The sequence below is a fragment of the Gadus macrocephalus genome, chromosome 1 (assembly GCF_031168955.1).
Source record: "Gadus macrocephalus chromosome 1, ASM3116895v1".
Taxonomy (NCBI): Eukaryota; Metazoa; Chordata; class Actinopteri; order Gadiformes; family Gadidae; genus Gadus; species Gadus macrocephalus.
In genome coordinates, this window is record NC_082382.1 from 6,936,903 (window position 1) to 6,956,036 (window position 19,134).

Sequence of the window (19,134 nt, forward strand, 5' to 3'; positions counted from 1 at the left end):
CTGAAATGTCTTGTGTGTGATAATTTAATGTGGCTCTGAGGCCCTGGTATGGGCAGGTGTATCTCTTGGTTCCTCCTAACGGGGCAGAGCTCTCAAAATGTCTCCTGTGTGATAAATTAAATGTGGCTCTCAGGCCCCTAGTATCTGCATGTGTTCCTTCTAGTGGGGGAGAGCTTCGAGGTGTCTCCTGTGTGGTAAATTAAATGTGGCTCTCAGGCCCCTAGTATCTGCATGTGTTCCTTCTAGTGAGGGAGAGCTTCGAGGTGTCTCCTGTGTGATAAATTAATGTGGCTCTCCCGTTCTGGAGATGATACTGGTGCATTGTCTGAGTGTCCACCATCTGCCTGCCTGGGAGATGGGGCCTTCAGCTCCGGCCTTGACCTGACTATATATTATCATGTTTGTGTTATGTGTTCGTTGGGTTTAGAGCAAGAGTCGACTATATATTAATGTGCCTGCCATATGATGTGCTCATCAGGTTATTTTTCCCAACATATCCCCCTCAAGTCGTCGCAAGACGACTTTTACTCATTTGGGGTACGAGGGATAGGACTCCAGCACGGGACTACCATCATAACACCATTAGAAATAACAGAAAGAAGGCAAATGACCATAAAAACAAACAACCATGAGCATGGGACTAAAACAACTCGCTGGACCTGGTGTATGGGGAAACCACGTGGGAGAAACGCTACCCATGCTTCAGACATGGGTATGCCATACACACCCCACCTAGGGGGTGGCATCCACCCCGGCCTTACATCGCGAGCAGACAATACCAACAATACTGGCAGCAGATGATACACAACAAAACCAACACCAAACCATAACAACAACAACAAAATGCAACAACAAAACTAACAGTAAACAATACCGATATAAACAAAAATGCAACAATCACACAAACACTACACAATAACAATCACAGGAAAGAAATGCAACCCTGAAACGTGTCCCTAAATAATAATAATAATATCAGAAAGATATGAGGTACACAACGAATGGCAATCCCCCTCAACCCATCCCTAGATGACCACACACTAAGGATGTGAGGAGGAGTTAGCTGGTCGTGTAACAATAAGCAATCACACGCATGGGGTATTCGGGGTAGGCCCGGGGCACGGGAACAACTGAAACCACGGAATAGTCCTGAGCGACATCACGGGCAGGTGGTCGCAAGGCGCCACCTGAGCATTAGACCCTTTTATTCAACTGCGCTCAGGACCTCATCTGATAAACGGGCAATCAAGGCCCCTGGAATCTCGCCCGTGTGTATCCCCGAGCTCCATCTAGTGGGACAGCGATATAAACAACAACATTTGCGTTCCCGGCGTCGGTTGCGTAGACGCGGGCATAGATATGGGAGTGGCTAAAAACAGTGAAGCGTACAGAAGCGAATACAGCCAGGGGCGCCCTTAAGCCTTAAGGGAACGGGCCGCAGCCCCTGGTACCGGAACGCAGATCCCTGGTCCGGGCGACGTGGGTGCATCAGGTGGGAGGGGGGTGGTGCCGTTGGCGGGGACGGGAATGGGGCAGCCCACCATGTTCTCCAGCCGGATCAGGTCGGGCCCCTCTGGCGGTCCCGCGTCCAAACTCTCCGGTATATACTCGATCCCCAGGTAAGCTTGGATGGCACCTGCTGCACCTGTAGCGCCCATCGCTCATTGGGCTCTCCATCCATCCTGTGAAGGGGTCATTAATACCGGAGCTCTCTGCCAAATCTAATCTGAGGGACTGTAACCCTGCCATCCGGTGCTGTGTTATTGGGGATAAAAGTACAACATGTCGTCTTTATCATCCCACACACCCCTCCTTGCTCTGCCAATAGCATATCTATATCTATATAGTCCCTTGACCTTATCCGTGGAAAAATTGACAAAACGTTGCTGATTATAGTATATATTATTTATCCAATCAACATTTTTGTTAATAGTGGACCACCAAAACAGGACTGATTTAAACCCTGCCGAAATCTGATTGCATCATCCTTGGGTAGTTGGTCGGCTCCGGGCGTGTCTGCATCTGGCTCCTCCTCTGGCCCAGGAACTTTGTGTTTCTCTTGCTGGAATTACAAACTTATGTACAACAGTTAGATGTTCAAACATATTTTCCTTAATTCTATTTCTAATTACTCTAATGGAAGTCCCTTTTGGGACCCTTGAATGTTAGGTGAATGCATGGGTCGACCCTTAAGCATTTCATGCGGGGTTAGATGCGTCGTTCTGTTAGTTTTCATGCGATAACTCATTAGTGCCAGTGGTAGTGCATCAATTCAATTTAGTGCTTGCACAAATGTTGTTAATTTTTGTCTTGAGCGTCCCATTCCTCTCTCCACCATACCTTGTGGTTTGAGGAATGTAGACACAGCCTAATCTTTGTTTGACATGCAGATGTTAAATCACTTGTTTGAGTGTTTTCTGAATAAACGCTGCCCTATTGCCTGAGCTAATTTGTGACGGAATTCCAAACCTTGGCATGACTTCTCTAGTCAGAACCTTGATTACCGTAACCGCATTTTGGTCTTCTGATGGGACTGCTTCTACCCATCTGTTGAACACTGTTTTTTCAAATATTTCACACTCATTTAGCTGGATGTCAATCATTGTTTGCAAGTATGGTGAAGAAAAACCTTGTTTTCTAATTATTATTATTATTATTATTATTATTATTATTATTATTATAATTATATATATTTTTTATATATATATTTTTTTTTTTTTAATTCTCCTCAATACCTCCCCCCTTGGGCAATGGTCAAAACCATACACATTAAATGATAAGCAAATCTAAGAACGCCGTTGGTGCAACCAACGTCGAAACGTCTAACCTTAACCATCAGCAAACTAAAACCAATCTTTTGGGAAGGGAAATCGAAACCAGTATGTCCAAAACCAAAGCCCAATATGGGTGGGTTTACCATCAGCCGCCGGAAACCACGCTGTTCCAAAGTCATGCACTAAACCGAAAAACGTACATGCGTTAGTGGCCTTCTATACCACAAAGGTAAAATAAAATAAAACGCGACAAGCCCCGTTCCAAGACCACCTCTGCTGCCAGAGCTGACATATCTGACTCCTGTTCCTCCTCCACCCTACACCCCAGACGGGACTTCCCATGATTGTTGCCGCTCGTCACTTCATGATCAAGTGAGCCAGTGCCCACAGCGACTCTGCCAAGTAATCGTGACTGTGCCTGCCTTAGGTCGTCCCGGGTGTCAAAGTGGGATCTTACCCGTCGTTGGCTAACCAGCCTTCCATACTGGCTCGCTGCAGGATGCCGTACCTGGAATACAATCAATCCCCACCTATATGGTGGTATAGATCGCAAAGTGGAGGGATGGAGACAGAGTCTTCAGCCCCATCTGTTCTATGCAGCCAAGTGTGTGCTTATTGGATACACATCAGGGAAACTATAAAACAAAAGGTAATTTATCAGAGTTAAAATTATTGCAGCAGCAGTAGTGGCATTTGAAAGGTAAACCCACTACTTCCGAATCCAAATTGACAACATAGCATGTAGGACCCCTTCCCAGCAGATGTGGCTTCAATCCACCTGTCATCCTTGACCAAAGAGATACACCCCATATTTTAATAGGTGTAGTCCTACTTGTACAGTTTATCAAGATTACTTTATTTTATTTTATTATTATACTCCTTCTTTATCATATCCATATTTATTCAATTATTCTTTCCTGTGTGAAAATAATATGAATCACTTAGTTAATAGCAACACCTTCTTTAGTCCAATTGCATTAGATTATCATCACTGTTGTCCTATTAAAGTATCAACGTTATTGTCCTTATAACCTCCTCATGAACTTTGATGTTCTTCATCCTGAATGGTAACTGTGTCAGGATGTTCATCATCCTTAATAAAAAACAAAACTAAAACTAAACTTAAAGAAAAACAAATTAGCCATAATGTGAATATCCGCTGCGTGTCTCCCTGTGACTCTCTCCCTCCTTCGGGAGAACACGCTCTCTCTCCCTCCTCAGTACGGGGTGCTGTTTGGTGCAAGACAACAGATAAGGGTGGAATGTGGCTTCTCTCTCTCTCTGCGTGTCTCCCTCCCACGTTGGGTGCGGCCATAACGCCTTGAAAGCGAGTGTGCTCTGGGGGCTGGGTGTGAGAGAAACCATGGGTAGTTCCTTTTCTCGGCCAGCAGAGGGGTTGTTCAGGTGAAACCTATGGACAGAGACTACAAGGAACTTCAAACATGGCAGACAGGGAACTACAAATTTATCAAAGCCTGAAAACTCAACAGAGCTCTACCTGCATTCCTTGGATATGTGGTATTTTATGGCGTATGGCCACCACACGCTTTCAGTTGAACACACTCTATTTCCTTTCTCTGTACTGTGTGTTAGTGTGTCTCTCTGTACTGCCTGAATGGTGTAGCTCGACAAATGGGGGGGGAAATGTGTTCTCTCTCTCTCACCCTTCCTCGCTCCCCTTAGGGTCAAGCAGCAGCTAGGACCGTTAACAGATAAGCCTGGAATGCAACATCCTCAACTCTCCATCATGGAACAAGGCCTAATAACTATCTCTCACACACAAAAAGATCCTTCTGTCCCTTCATTCACGAATAACTTTTCACTTTATTATATATATATAATAATAATAATAATACATTTTATTTATAATGCACTTTATATTCAAGAATCTCAAAGTGCTTAGATATAAGCACTATATATCCGGATTAATTCCCGGATATATAACTTAATACTGCTCCCCCTTTCCAAATTTCTATATACACAAAACTACGAAGCTGACCACCGAAATTGGTACAGGCCTCGTCAGGCCGAACCAAAACACCCTCACAGGTTTTAACTTCCATACAATTCTAGGGAGGGGAACTACAACATGAGGTGGAGTAGAGGACTTCAAATATGGTGGACGGGGACCTCAAATGGGAGGACTACACATATGGGAAAGGGGATTACACTCTGGGCCTGAAAACCATACAGAGCCCCTTCTCGTGGTCCTGAAACAACCGTTCATTGTTAGAAAAACACGCACTCTATCGCTACCTCCAACTGTCTAGAGGGAAAATGGTCCCTCTCGATCGTCCTCCGACTTTAGCTCTCCTTGCTATCTCTCCTTGCTATCTCTCTCTCTCCCTCTCACACCAACACACACACACACACACACACACCTAAACAGACCTTTCTCATTCTGTCTCCTCCAAACGCACACACAGAAACATCACCTCTTGCGTACACGCGCACAGAGACGCACACAGCCTTTCTCACTCTGTCTCCTCTAAACGCACACACAGAAACATCACCTCTTGCGTACACGCGCACAGAGACGCACACAGCCTTTCTCACTCTGTCTCCTCTAAACGCACACACAGAAACATATCAACAGACTTCTCGTTCTGTCTCCCGCAGACGCACACACAGAAACATATCAACAGACCTTTCGTTCTGTCTCTCACAGATGCACACAGAAACATATCAACGGACCTCTCATTCTGTCTCTCGCAGATGCACACAGAAACATAACAACAGACTTTTCATTCTGTCTCTCACAGCCTCTTACACACACAGAAACATCACCTCTTGCGTACACGCGCACACACGGAGTCGCTCACAGCCTTTCTCTCACTCTCACGCGCATACACACTGTCTCTCTGTCTCTCTCTTTCACCCATGCTCTCCTATTCTTCCACCCACGCCGACTCTCGTTCTCGACTCCGTACACACGCACTTGTTCTCTGGTCGTGAAGGTGGGGGTGAGAGGTCTCTGCTATCCCTAGTCTGCGTCAGTTCAGGTGTCTGTCCGTCAGTCCCCGCATATGCAATGAATATATGGCCAAGAAATCGTTGTGCTTCTTCGGGCGCCTCAGATTCACTTATCAAGGGCGGCGAGCCTTAGGCCTCGAGGGTGTTCTTTCACCACGCAACGAGCCTAGTTTATCTTATTCTCTCTGTGTGTCACTCATGCCCTAGGCACCGTTTCCTCTGCAAAGGGACTCTAACCCTGATAAAGGACTCTAACCTTCTTACCACATAGAATTATTTAATACACATTCAAAGAAGGGGACTCTAACCCCCCTTTAAGACATAGGTGGGGACTTTAACCCCCTTACCACCGAAATTATTTAATACCTAAACAAAGAAGGGGACTCTAACCCCCCTTTAAGACATAGGTGGGGACTTTAACCCCCTTACCACCGAAATTATTTAATACCTAAACAAAGAAGGGGACTCTAACCCCCCTTTAAGACATAGGTGGGGACTTTAACCCCCTTACCACCGAAATTATTTAATACCTAAACAAAGAAGGGGACTCTAACCCCCCTTTAAGACATAGGTGTCTCCATTACACATCCATTACGTGGCCATCGATAGTCTTGTATCACTATGCCCGATTCTTATAGGCCCTATGGTCTCGAGGGTATTCTTTCACCATGCAACGAGCCGATATTCGATGTGTCACGCGTTCAGGGTCAATTGGGTTTATGGGGAAATACTGGGATGCAGTCCTATTCGTCCCCACGAGATATCCCGTAGCGAACCGTTCTCACAGTCTCACCTCCTAATGTGATTCCTATATAACTATGCAGAGTTTGGATTTTATCAACAGGTTCTGCCTACCTTTTGTTGGGCGCGCGCGAGGTGAGACTGCAGGAATCGGTCCGGTGCTCCGGGGTCCCGAGGTCGTGCCGCTCTCCGTCTCTCGTTTCCCAGTTGCGTGTTCAATTCAGAAAAAATCACGTCGGGGTCACCAAATTGTTGGGAAAAACGGTCTGTCTAGCTACTGGACCAGATAAAATGAGACGGAGAGGTAATAAAGTCTATCGGCACGAGGACCTTGGATTTATTAAGTAAAGTGGCAACGGTTATACAGAGTCATAAAGCGTGAGAAATCGAATATGTCTAAGTCCCTAATCAGCGCTGATGGTTCGTCTGGAGCTTCGCCTCCGTGGAAGGTCTGCTTCAGAAGAAGGTGAAGAGTTCCTGTGTGATACAGTCTTATGCTGTATCCTCCTCTCGATGAGGTGTGTGCGTTTGAGGTGTGTGCGGTTCGGTGTGTTTTGGCTCCCAGGCCCTGAGAGAGCTTCGTAACGGGGAGAGTTCCTCGTGTCTCTGGTGTGATAAATTAAAACGGGGGAGTGCCCCCCTGAAATGTCTTGTGTGTGATAATTTAATGTGGCTCTGAGGCCCTGGTATGGGCAGGTGTATCTCTTGGTTCCTCCTAACGGGGCAGAGCTCTCAAAATGTCTCCTGTGTGATAAATTAAATGTGGCTCTCAGGCCCCTAGTATCTGCATGTGTTCCTTCTAGTGGGGGAGAGCTTCGAGGTGTCTCCTGTGTGGTAAATTAAATGTGGCTCTCAGGCCCCTAGTATCTGCATGTGTTCCTTCTAGTGAGGGAGAGCTTCGAGGTGTCTCCTGTGTGATAAATTAATGTGGCTCTCCCGTTCTGGAGATGATACTGGTGCATTGTCTGAGTGTCCACCATCTGCCTGCCTGGGAGATGGGGCCTTCAGCTCCGGCCTTGACCTGACTATATATTATCATGTTTGTGTTATGTGTTCGTTGGGTTTAGAGCAAGAGTCGACTATATATTAATGTGCCTGCCATATGATGTGCTCATCAGGTTATTTTTCCCAACACTGGCCAATCAGTGGCCGGCCGTCTGCCGACGTCACCTTTTAGCATCGGCTCAGCTCGCTTGGAACCTAGAGCGAGGCGGTACTAAAAAAAGCAGCCACTTCAGGTACCAGATACCATGTTTTCGCGGTGGAAACGCAAAAAATGCGAGCTGAGTCGAGTCGAGTCGAGCTGGTACCATGCAGTGGAAAAGCGGCACTAGAGTGTGCATATATTTCTTGATATGTAGCCCCTACGATAACCTTTCCCTCAAAATAGCCTCACCCAATCGCACCACTGAACTTGGCCATAGGCTCGGCCAATCAATGACTTGCATGCAGGTGCCCTGGCGAATGGGAGGAGAGGAGAGGGCGGGTCAAGAAGAGGTCGGCGGGAAACACGGAGAGGAAGACGGCGGTTGGGCGAGGTGCCATGGCGGACGGAGATTTCGAGATAATAGATTGTTAAAGAACAGTTTAGCTCTTAGTTATTGCGTGTGCGACATGTTTTAATCTGAGCTACGGAACCTTTACGGCTTGAGTGGCGAGTGGAAGAGTGGAAGACTCCACGCCATCAGTGCTGAAGATTCATCCGGTGTTAACCAGTATAGTTTGCATAGTGCGAGGCGACCGTCCTTGCTAGGTAGTGCAGTTTGTTTATTCATCTATATTACTAGCCCGTCGCCAACGTTTGAAGCCTTGACGCCAGAGAACGAAGAGCCAACCAGTTCACTGCTTCAGCCCGGGACGTATCTGTGGCATGTGACATGTGAGGTTCATCTGCAGTGTATGGTATTATTAGAGGACAAGGTACCTGCTGATAGTGGATGTTGTTGATATAAGATTTTGGACGTTATATGGTGGTTACATACATTTGATTTATCCATTTATTATTTTATTTCATTTTATTTTATTACTTTCCTATTTTATTTTAGTACTTAGTATAATAAATAACCACTCGTTTTTCAACTGTTACACTATTGCTTTTATTTTTCCATCTTCTCTGAAGCAGGGGCGTCTCATCCTCTGTCCATAAAGTATAGGCCTAGTGGTTAGGGGGAATACAGGGTAAGACACACCGATACCTTCTGATATTCCGTCCTTTAGGTCTTCACCGTGACAGGTTAAAATCCTAAAGCCTAAACTATTGTATTTCAACTGAGCAGGTAGAGCAGACACGAGACTAATAGGTCTGGGGGTTAGGGACCTAGATCCTCTAACTTCCAGCCATTCAGGGAAGAGTGATTTACCCCTACCAAGCGGACATAGGTCCCGTCCGCTACATGTACAGTATACAAATATCAATATCATGATAATGTAACTTTCCATTTAAATTCTTTAATATCCTGTTTGTCCAACATGTTAATGGTGTAAGGGTTTAACTACTCTACTGCGGTTGCAGATTTCCTAGAATTTTTGGTTCATTGCAATGCTCTTCCTTACATTTCTATATAATTTGCAACAATCTGTTTATTTTAGTTTAACTTTATCAACTTAAATATTTGTAGATTGTTTTCCAAGCTGACGGCGCCAATCTTCAAGAAACCACATGCAGCTGTACAGCAGGCAAGGTTCTTTGCAACCATCTAGTGGCCTTGTTGTTCCAGAGTGCCCATTACAGCATGTTGCAGTCGAGGGCTGAGGTCTGGGATGATGTTCACATGGGCAGGTTGATTGAAGTGACACTGGTTCTAGAGGTCTGCCTTCGATTATTAACAAGCACATCCTCAATCCCGGTTTGCTCTTCTATCTCTTGTTCTGCAGGTGAGAGCTGTACCACCACCTATGGCCTGCACAAGCTCTCTGCAAACATGGCATCGACCAAGGACTAAGGTAACATTGTAGCTGTGCGGAGCTGCACCGCATTGAATAGACTTCCAGGCTATTTTCAGCCGCGTCGTACCCCGCCCCGCGTGCCACGCTTCGCTCTGCGAGCAGTGTGTTACAAACGTTACACACTGTTCGCAGAGCGAAGCGTGGCACGCGCGGCGGCGTACGATGCGGCCGAAAAATAGACTGGAAGTCAATAGGGCTGTGTTAAAAAAATCGATCCGTGATCCGATATCGATTCACGCTCAAAAAGCACGATATCGATCCAAAAATGTCTGGATCGATCTTTTACAGGTGACTAATGGCGCATTTCCACTGCAGGGTGCGGAACGGATCGGATCGCAAAGGTGCGGGTCGGATCGCGTTTCCACCGCCAAAAGTGGGCGTGACCCGGACTTTGCCGTACCCGTTCCGACCCCATTCTAGGGACTCCTCCGTTGCGGTACCCAAAACGAGACCAGACGCCTGAAAGGGTACCCTGGAATTCTAGCTACACCCCCCCTCCGTTGATTGGTCGACAGAATCGTCACTTCCGGGTGACGCGGGGATAAAAACAAACAAACAGTAGCCTCAAGGTATTATTCTTTACAATTAACATGTCGCGTAAAAAGCTTGCTTGGGCGAACAAGGAGGTGGAGACGTTCGTCTGCATTCTTGCGGAGGAAGACGTTGTTTACGATGTTTACGTAGCTGCCGCGGCGATTGACATCCGGCCTACCACCAAGGGTACTGTCGGCAGTGGAAACGCGACCTCGGAACTGAGCTGGGCTATACTGCCCCCTCCCTACCGCACCTTTGCGATCCGATCCGTTCCGCACCCTGCAGTGGAAATGGGGCATAAAGGCACTATTTTCTTTGACGCGCAAGGCGCACTATAAAAAGCGAGTGCCGGCTAAACGAAACCGAAACTAAAGCTAGCGAGATGGCTAAAGCGGCACCACTAAAATCACCTTCTGGAATGAAGGCTGATGTTTGGCAAAACTTCGGATTCAGACGTTACGAGGACAAAGACGAACTAGACAGAACAAAAGCAGTGTGCAAACTGTGTCAGACAGAGGTAAAATATAGTGGCAATACCACGAATCTCCGCAACCACTTATCCAGGCACCACGGCGACCTAGCTAAATCTGCCGCGAACCAAACAGCACTGGAAAAGGCATTTGGGGTTAAGTTTCCCTCGAATTCTACGCGTGCCTTGAGCATAACCGAGGGTGTCGGAATATTTATTAGTAAAGACCTCCGACCCTACAGCGTAGTGGAAAATGCTGGATTTAAACTACTGATCAAGAGGCTTGAACCACGCTATGTCCTGCCCAGTCGCAAACATCTGAGCGAAACGGTGATTCCACGAATGTATGCGAAAACAAAAGATGCCCTTGTGCATTCACTGAAATCTGCCGAGAGGGTGGCGTTGACATGTGACTGCTGGACCTCGAGAAATACTGTGTCCTACCTGACAATCACTTGCCATCACATCGACGAGGAGTGGAGACTAGCCGCTAGCGTCCTTCAGACCAGAGCAGTTGAAACGAGCCACACTGCAAGCAATCTCGCAGACCTGCTCGCTGAAGCCATAGAAGAGTGGGGAATTTCCGACAAAAACCCCGCTCTTGTTACGGATAATGCAGCCAACATCGTGAAAGCGGTGCATTTGATGGGTCGTTTTCACATGGGCTGTTTCGCCCACCTCCTCAACCTGGCATCCCAAGCAGGACTAAAAACTCCTGCTATCGCACGCTTACTGGGGCGGGTACGGCGGATTGTTGGGTTCTTCCACCGAAGTCCCACTGCGAGCCACTCACTGAAAGATAAGCAACAGCTACTTCAACTGCCGCAACATAAACTCGTGATGGATGTCACGACCCGGTGGAACAGCTCACTGGATATGCTGGGCCGTTTCCTCGAGCAGCAGCCAGCCATCTCAGCAGCGCTGCTGTCCCCCGACGTCCGCAGGAGGGAGAATGACCTCTGCACATTGACTGAGACGGACATCACCACTGCAGAGGACGTGGTTAGATGCCTCGGACCCATGAAGACCGCCACCCTAGCCATCTCTGAGGAGGAGTCCCCTACCATGTCAATGGTTGCCCCGCTGCAATTTCAACTGCTTAATCAGATGGCATGCACTGCCGAAGACACGTCCATCATTAAGGAGCTCAAAACTGCTGTCCACCAGAACTTGAGTTCAAGGTATGTTCATTTAACATGGCTGTGTAGTAGTACGCAGCACTGAAATGCATATGTAGTTTTTAAATAGATTTGTCTCTGATTTTGTTCTCATCTTCTCATAGAATAGAGCAGTGATTTTTTAAAACTGAACTATTCATAATAGTGTTTGCATGACTGTTCCTGCATTTACTGTAGACCTACCCTGCTATCTATCTAAAGTGATATATGTTCCTCTATATAGATATGAAGGCCTGAAGGAGACCTTGTGTGTAGCATCATCCTTGGATCCACGTTTCAAGACCCTACCGTTCCTGTCTGATGAGGCACGTGATGCTGTCTTATTGAAATTGACCTCTGAAGCTGCTCATCCAAACCCATCAACCGATGTAAGTTTGCAGATTATATAGTTTGCCCATTTGAATATTTAGACTATTTTTTTCTTAATTGAGCTGCAAAAGACTGAATTCAGGTTAATTAGTGTATTATTTTCTTTTGTAATATTATTCTGCATCAGAATACTCCACCAGAGCAAGAGAACACCCATGGTTCAATGGATGTGGCTGCACCTGCACCAACTCAACCAAAGAGGCCCAAAGACTCTGCTCTGATGGCTTTACTGGGGTCGGCGTACACACCACCAACTCCACTACAGAAGAAAACAACAACTGAAAGGGCAGAGGAAGAGATCGCCACCTACAGGAAAGTGCCAGCTATTCCTCTTTCACAAAATCCACTGACATGGTGGCAGGTGCATGCAGAGGATTTCCCTCTTTTGGCAGGCCTTGCAAAGCAATATCTTTGCATACCTGGGACCAGTGTCCCATCTGAACGAGTTTTCTCTCTCTCTCTCTCTCTCTCTCTCTCTCTCTCTCTCTCTCTCTCTCTCTCTCTCTCTCTCTCTCTCTCTCTCTCTCTCTCTCTCTCTCTCTCTCTCCCCCCCTGTATGGCATTCCACAAGTCTCTGGTTGTCAAAGACTGGGTACAGGGGTTCTTGTAGTTTTCTAATATAGAGGGCCACTTAATTTATTTATATTTTATTTGGTCATTGTTGTTTAGTTCTGGTCATTGTTTTAATTCTGCCATGGATATGTTACTTAAATTTCAAATAATACTTGGATTTTTGTCTAAAATAAATACTTGATTCTTGACTCTTCTCTCTCTGTGTCCCTCTTACACGTACACAGATACAATCACAAACACATGGAGCTGTTTTGTCTATGGGACAGTATTTATTTGCATTATGTCTGTAAATAGATCGATATCGAATCGGATCGAATCGTGGATCGAATCGGATCGTGACCTTATGAATCGGAATCGGATCGATTCCCAGCCCTAGAAGTCAATTTAAAGTGGTGCAGCGGATAGGGCTGCGCAGCTGTACGTCTGGCTACGTTGGTTAACATGGGAGTGAATTGGAAGCGGCGCCGCTCCACGTGGCTACGGCGAGCAGTGTGTTTATACTACTACAAGCAAGATACTATTACAATCATGGCTACTTGTTGATATCATTCCCAGGGGATCCATGCAGAGCCGGTTCCGGACTTGGTGGTTAGGAGACCAAAGCCATCCCCCAGGAGTGTATGCAAATCAACACTCTATCGAGCATACACAGGTGATGTTACTACTGTAACTAACATCATACTGTTGGCTGCTGTATAATACATAATTGTAAAATAACACTGCAGTGAGCTATTCTCCAGAAAGACTCTTGACATCAGAATTGAAAACCAAAACAAGAGATGTGTGGATAATTTCACACTAACAGTTTTTCATTTTATGTTTCATGATCCCTCCCTGACCCGCAAGTCTTGTCTCTTGGGGAAAGACCAAGAGACAAGTCTGGCCGCAACCACTGATATCCTCAGTGCTACATGGCTTGTCTGAAGTCTCCATGGTCGACTCCAGCTTCGGACCTGTGCCGCAGGGTTCACCCCTGTCTTACCAGTGTCCTCCTGTGGTCAAACTCAGAAATGATGTTCAACATCCAGATGCACCAACATTCCCTAAACTGCCTTTAGAGGGGTCAACGTGTCCCACTACTTTTCCTAAATTTGCCTCAAACTCCCAACAGTTTCTCCATTTGGACAGCTTAACTGTGACACATGAGATGGCAGCTGAGAGAGAGGAGCAGACACGTGAGCAGTCTGAGTGCCCATTATGGCAAGCTTTACGCAAGCCTAGAGTGACAGCTAGTAGGTTCTATAAGGTTAGCCATGTGAAAGGACCGTCTTCTGGTCAGACCCTGGCAGGGCGGATACTTAAGGGTGTACGCCAGACACCCGCAATGAAAAGGGGCCTTGATCGCGAGCCGCAGGTGCTGGAACAATATTCAAAACATTGCAATGTAAATGTGTCACGCTGTGGATTTGTCATCCATCCCGATGCTCCTCACCTCGGGGCTAGCCCCGATGCGAGAGTATATGACCCAAGTGCCGTTCCGTGTTTTGGGCTGGCTGAAGTTAAATGCCCAGACATCTCTTGACATTTCTGAGGCAGGACATGTTAAAATGGTGAATGGTCAGGCAAAACTGAAAAATAATCATAAATACCACTGGCAGGTTCAAGGTCAATTGGCAGTTACTGGATTGATTTGGTGCGATTTTATAAGACACTGAGGGAGACTTCACAGTCGAAAGAGTCTGGAGGGATGATGAAATGATAAAAGAGATGAAAAATAAGGTAGACTTGTACTTCTTTGGTACATATATGAATGTGTATCTTCAGCAGAAAGTGAAATGAAATGAAATAATAAAAGGATTTAATTCATTCCCTTTCTGAGTACATAATTTACTACATTACATATTAACATTTTGAATACTTTCTGGATAGACTGACTGGACTTTAAAATTGATTATAGATGCAAGACTTCTCATTCAATTATATATGTGTCGTTCAAAATCTATACAATGTTTTCAGCATACAGAATTACAGCTCCGGAAAAAATGAAGGGACCACTCCAAATGTTCAGTGTCTCTCGTTTTAATATTTATAGATATGTTTGAGTAAACACTATTCAACAGGGGCCGGATTCACAAAGCATTCTTAGGAAGAAAAAAGTTCTTAAGCAGCACTTTTTTCTTAACTATGTTCTTAAGACAAAATTTAAGAAGATTTGATATTCTTGAAGAATTTCTTAGTTTTTTCTCAACTTTCTTCTTAAGTTTTTTCCTAAGTTCCTACGTTTTTTCCTAAGAAAGTACTTAAGAACAAATGAGATTCTTGAAGACAAAGTTCTCGAATTTCTTCACAACTTTAAGATAACCCTTCACCAGTCTTAAACCAGCTGAAGTGAAAAGGTAAGTCTTTCTTTAAACATATCTATATGACATTTATATTAATTCATTAATATATTGCTTAAACCAAGACTATATGTTAAGCAATGTTGTGAATTTAAGCTTGTCATACTAGTTTTAATATATCAAAAAAGCCTATTTTGACAATATTAAAAGAAATGGGCCTAAACTCTGTCAGTTACTATTGATAATACCAGACAGTGTTGAGAAGTAATAGTTATCAAGGATGTTTGATTATACTTGAATGTTCTCTTAAGTATATCAAGAAGGCAGTTGTATTTATTTAGATTATTAGATAATTTCAGTAGGCCAAGTCACTGAAAACATATTACTCTTTTTTTTTTAGATGGAAGTTCTTTGGGTGGCAGTTAGGGAGGAAAATCCACCAAGGCCATTGAGAGACAGAATGGATCCGCTTATACTCCCTGATCACATGTTGATTCGACAATATAGGCTCCCTAGGCCTGCAATTATTTATTTGGCAGATATGCTATCAAATGACCTGAAAAGGAAAACAAGGCGATCGTCACCCCTTCCAGTTGTAACGCAAATTATGGCTGCCCTGAGTTTTTTTGCCTCTGGGTCTTTTCAAATGGTGGTGGGGGGCACCCTGGGTGTGAGCCAATCATCCGTTAGCCGAGTGGTCAGAGATGTTACAAATGCACTCTGTAGAAGAGCACGGCAGTTCATCAAGTTTCCAGCAACAGACGCAGAATGCATTCGAACCAAACAGCAATTTTTTGATATAGCTGGATTTCCAAACGTGCTGGGGGCAGTTGATGGGACACATATTGCAATCAAAGTATGATACTGTACAAATATCCTATTCTTGTTATTTTGGATCCATTATGCTTTGTTATATGTTGTTTATAAAAATATTGACTTGAATATATATATATATATATATATGTGTATACAGGGCTCCAGAGTGCGCCTAATTTGGGCGCACATGCGCCTAGAATTCGGGGTAGTGCGACCAAATATTTTATTTGGGCGCACCGGTGCGACTGAAAATGTATCTGGTATAATTATTATTATTATTTATTTTTACAGAGCAGTCTATTCATAATATTGTAATGACCACGGAAGAGGCATTGAATGAAGTATTGATTAGACAGCGATTTATTAGATACCGAATAATCCGTTGGAACACGCAAGACCGGTAACAATAGCAACGCCGGTAAACAAACCAGCGAAGCCCAATCCAGGGGCCTGTACTACGAAGCTCGATTAGAGGGTTAGCGAGGTATGTTGAGCTGAAAGCCTGGGTTAGCTGTACCATGAAAGTCGATCTCTTTAAGCGTCGCTGTATCACCATGGTGACTTACGCTCGCAACCAAACCTGGTCGGGAGCAGCTTTTCAGCGAGTCTACCCGGAGATCGGCTAATTATATCGGCGTGCGCAGCTTCCTAGCCCCTCCTCCGATAATGACGTCACTATTTGTGGGTGTTCCCATGGACCTCGGCGCACCTACCGTACAGGCGTCTCTCCGGAGACAGAGGGTTTTTCGGGACAGAACCGATCCCTTGGCATTGTCTGACGATATTCTTTATGAGAGATACAGATTCTGCATTTATTTAAGGCATTTATTTAATGGTCAAAATATTATTAATCAATGGCGTAAATATCGACGTACCCCCCCCCCCCCCTCAACAACTCAAAACTTGGTTGCACCATAAATACGTGCTGGTGCACCCAAATTTAAAATGTAGGCGCACCAGTGCACCCAAGGAAAAAGTTAGTCTGGAGCCCTGCCTCATGTGTTCCTGGCAGATGAGGCATTTCCATTGCGCCAAAACATCATGCGCCCTTACCCAGGCCACAACACTGGGGAGAACGTTTTTAATTTACGTCTTTCCCATGTGCGGAGGATGGTGGAGTGAGCCTTTGGTATACTTGCATCACAGTGGAGGGTGTATCGGAGGGTGCTGGGCGTGTCTCCTGAGGTAGCGGAGAACATCGTGAAGGCCACCTGCATGCTACACAATTTCTTGCGGTGGGATGGCAACCCAGGCCTACCTGGTGGAGCATCTTTCGGCCTTCAGAGTGCACCCCGGTTTGGTACCAACAATGCCACCAGAGATGCAGTGGCTGTGAGAGAGAAATTTGCTGCATATTTCATGTCTCCAGCTGGGCGAGTACACTGGCAGGATCGCTGAGGCACACCAACAGCTTCTGCAAACCAACAGCTCTTTTAAGAGCTACCCAAAACCAATAAAAGCTATTCCTTTCCATCACCATCCAACACTTACACAAACATTTCACAATGTATTATTTTCTTTAATGCAGCTTGACAATTTATCCAATCTGAATATACCTCATGTTTCCGCTTGTTGTTTGTCTCTGCAGGTTACAGAGGTTCTGACTGCGCTGGAAGATAACCTGAAGACTAGAAGCCCACCCTCTGATTCCTTGCCACAGCCCCTACAGCCCATCATGCTTACAATTGAATTATTGACATAATAAAATAGTGTTGGCAATCTCAAAATGTTTGAAATAGTGTGATTCGGATACCATAATAGGAAGTTAAAAATCTATAAAATATCTTTGGTACAAAAGGAAGCAAATACATATATAACAGTGTTTTGATTTATTGCGATCACATGAATTAAACAATGTACAAATATTAACTTCATTGGAAAAATGTGGATGTTATTAATTTAATTCATTTATTTACAGCTATTTCATTACAACTAACTATTACTACTAATAACTATTATCTAATTAACTACTAACTATTAACTTAATTCATTTATTTACAGCTATTTCATTACAACTAACTATTAACTAACTATTACTACTAATAATTATTATCTAATTAACTACTAACTATTAACTTAATTCATTAATTTACAGCTACTTCATTACAACTAACTATTAACTATACTATTAGCCTACTACTAATAACTATTATCTAATTAACTGCTAACTATTAACTTAATTCATTTATTTACAGCTATTTCATTAACTACTACCTAACTAACAAAAAAATAAATATCCTATTATATTATATGATCCTATTGTTCACCAAATTCAATTTCTAAAAATAGGGCTTGCATCCTCAGCCTTGCCATTGCCTGTCTGTGAAAATCAAGCCTTCGCAGTGCAGGGGCAAAACTTAATAAAAATAACTCTTGCTCGTCCTGCTCCTTGTTCATAGCCTCCAGCACCAGTTGCTGGTAAGGCGTCACAGTGCTCTCCTGCGACCTCCTCCTCCCTGGGACTCGTGTAGCTCCTCTTGGTGGTGGTGGTGGTGGTTGGGGCCTAGGACTTGCACTGCTGTGCAAGTCCACACACACACTGCTGTGCACAGAGTCATCCATTGCAGCCTGTCAGGGACCAGAAAACACAATTAAATAAATTAACCTTCACGGCTTATACTATTACCATACCAGGTGAGACTTAACAGATATAACCCTTCAGTGTCATAGCATCACAGCAGGCTACTGTCTTAAATCACCTACTGCTTCAGCTACATTTGACATAATGACTCTTGATTTAACCTACTTATCATTACCTCACTCTCTCCTGCTGTTCCTTCTCCCCCACTCTCGTACATGGAATTTAGTAAACTCTCTGCTGTCTCTGTCATTTCTTCCTGAGATTTGGAGTAGTTTGAGGTTGTTTCTCTGTCCTGGACGTGGGGTTCCAAGAAAGACAGGATCCCCATATACTTCCACGGACGTTTGGTGCCTCCCTCTGATCCACTTTTTCTTTCTTTTTGCTCCTTTCTCTGCCTCCGGTACATGTCCCTCAAATACTTCCATTTAGCCTGACAGGCCTCCCCTATGTAGATAGGTAAACAACAGTTAGCTCCGTCTGGGTCTAGGTCTGCTTGTTGTGCACTGTAATCAGATAAACTTTATTTGTTTGAACTATCTCCCAGAACACATTTATCAACCGTCTCCAACGACATAACCTACCACTCTAAACGGCTGTGTGCTACCAACCGGAATAGTTGAAAATATTTTATACTTACATGGACATTCAAGGATCAACCCGATCTGCTTCCATATCGACTTCTTGTGGTGGGTGTTGTGGTAGAGCCCATTAGACATGTCGTATATCTCGATATGTTCCGTTATTAAAACGATTAACCGCTCCACCGGCACTTTCCCGACTGATATTTTCGCCATTGTTTCTTGTTTTGACAGTTTGACAGTTGACAGTTTGACAGCTGACAGTTGAGAGTTTCGTTCGTGACAAAGTGTCAATGTTCCGCTTGTGATTGGTCAGTTGTCCA